The following is a 2272-nucleotide window of genomic DNA, read 5'->3' as shown; positions in this document are numbered from 1 at the left end:
GATAAAATGATAGATAGAAGGGTTTGAACGGTGAAGAGGATATGAGAAGAATAAACAAAAGTAGGAGTGGAAGAGAGAAGGACTAGTGGTTACCGTTTGGAGCGAAGAAGAAAGAAAGAGAGAGAGAGAGAGAGAGAGAGAGAGAGAGAGGGTAGTGTGAACTGTGAAGAAGAAAGTAGCAGCTGTCATGATGGGACTTTTGGAATAACCGGAATTGAGGATCCCCCACTTTGTTGTTGTTAATGTCAGTGAGAGAGAGAGAGAGACTAGTCCCTGTATACACAGATTAATAAAGGGTGGGGTAGATCCTATTTCTGGTTTTTTGTTTTGTTTTATTGGTTGATTGTTTGCTTCACTCCTTTACACAATAAAAGGGTGTTTGCTTGTTTCCTAATAAATTTTTTGATGAAATGGAAAAGCTTGATTAGATTTTGATTTTAAGGAAGGTAAGTGAGGAGTGATGGAAGCAGTATCTCTAACAGTAGTACTGCCACTGAATAAGTCAGTGCGTTGGATTGAATTTATTTATCTATTAATTTCTTTTGTTTTGTGGAAATGATCTTTTGTCAAAGTGTTGTTTTTGTTTAATCAAAATGATGAGAAAGAGAACGCCACCTGATTGCGTCAAATACATCCCACACCGCCTTACCTTAGAAATGATAAAAAATATGGCGGTTATTTCATACATTTCAGGCGCAAGACAATGTATCTGGCACAATCGGACGGCATTCTTTCTCTTCAAAATTATTATGGTTGATTAAAATTCAAGAGATAAAATTTTTATAGGTGTTATAAGATATTTCAGATGCCTTAATGTAGTCTTGTAAACTTTGACAACTATGGAGCTGGGACCAAATCCCGGGGTATAGAGGGTGGACTATGCACGAGAATGGTCCGGGCATTAGGTCCGTCTACCTACCTAGCTTCTCGATGTTATTATTTTTTGGAATGGGTTCTCGGTACTCACTTGACTTCTACATGTGCAAGAGGGGACTATTGCTAACCATATGGGGTCTATTCAGGATCTCCGCACGCAGCTAACCGAGGCTGAGAGGGTCTCCACTTTTCTTAGGGAGCGGGTGAACTTGAGGAGGCAATTGGACACGATACTTCGTGACCAGGGGTAGCCCAATTATGCAGGGTAGCCTCGAGACAAAGGGTGTTAAACGGTTTGATTTCGGTTAAACGGTTCGGTTTAGTTCAGTTCGATTTTGATGGCTTGAGGGTAGAAATTGTAACCAGACCGTTTAGTTAAACGGTCTCATAATCAAAACCTAGACTGTTTAGTTAACGGTTTTTAAATGGTTTCGGTTAAATTGTTCTATACGGTTTTACACAGTTTCGGTTAGACGGTTCTATACACATTTACTACTCTATTTACTAATACTAGTTATTAGTTAATAATTATTACTTACTAAGTTATTAGGTTTTTTTTTATTATTTTTTTTGAGAAAGGAAATTGTTAATGAAGAAATGTGACTACTTAGTAGTTGCTATTTACTAGGTTTTGATTTTTTGTTTATAAAAAAAACAAAAAAAAAGTTGTTAGGTTTTTAAACAGTCAGACGATTTGATTATAATTGATTTTAATTGGATTATACGGTTTGAAACCGTTTGATCAATCGATCTAAACTGAACCAAACCGATTAAATAAACAGTGTCACTTCTAAAACCATAACCGAACCATTTAACTAAATGGTTTGCTGGTTTCGATTTAAACGGTTCGATTCAATTTCGATAAACGGTTTTGGTTTGGTTTTGACACCCTTAGTCGAGACTGGCTTGAGGGCATGCAAGTGGAGGATTTCGCTAGGCAGGGCTTTGACGCTAATGGGAGTAGGGCAGAGGTGCCCTTAGATGTTATGAAACATACATTGTTTATTTTTTTTGGGGGGGGGATTTTATTGTATTGACATTCCTTTTTATTTATTGTGTATTTGTAAATATAGATAAAACACATTATTTGTAGTTGATTTTCCTATTGTTATTACTTATAAATTGCATCATCACATAGTGATATTTTGTTTGTGCTTCCCGCTACACATGTGGGCTTTAGACGTGAGAATGGTAGGAGACAGGGTCAGATACAAAATAAAGGTTATGCCAAACAGGGTCCATGTTTAAATTTAGAGCTATCCAAATAAACAAAGTTATTGAAATACATAATATACATAATCACAGTGTCATTCATCTCACATCAAGTGCTTCAGCCATAATTCATCCATCAAACATACCACCTTGCTTGTCAAATCTTTGGGAGGGTGGAAATTCA

Source organism: Telopea speciosissima, chromosome 5 (genome assembly GCF_018873765.1).
Source record: "Telopea speciosissima isolate NSW1024214 ecotype Mountain lineage chromosome 5, Tspe_v1, whole genome shotgun sequence".
Lineage (NCBI taxonomy): Eukaryota > Viridiplantae > Streptophyta > Magnoliopsida > Proteales > Proteaceae > Telopea > Telopea speciosissima.
Note: the sequence above shows the minus strand (reverse complement) of the source record.